Here is a 248-nt window from a genome sequence, read left to right on the forward strand (position 1 = left end):
TAAAAATTGACAACTATAATTGGTCAATTTTTAGCTTCTGACTTCTGATTCATGACTAATGGCTTATTGTAGAAGGCCCATAATAAAAAGAGATAGAAGTTACTCATATTTATATATTCAGACATAACATAGATATGTTAGTGAATATTAGAATTATATTTTATGTGCAATACGATGTACACGCATTACAAAACATAAAATATATTTCTAATTCATATCCACATATGTGTAGCTACTTCATCTCTTTT

This window comes from Trachymyrmex cornetzi, unplaced genomic scaffold, assembly GCF_001594075.2.
Source record: "Trachymyrmex cornetzi isolate Tcor2-1 unplaced genomic scaffold, Tcor1.1 scaffold1547, whole genome shotgun sequence".
NCBI classification, from domain to species: Eukaryota; Metazoa; Arthropoda; class Insecta; order Hymenoptera; family Formicidae; genus Trachymyrmex; species Trachymyrmex cornetzi.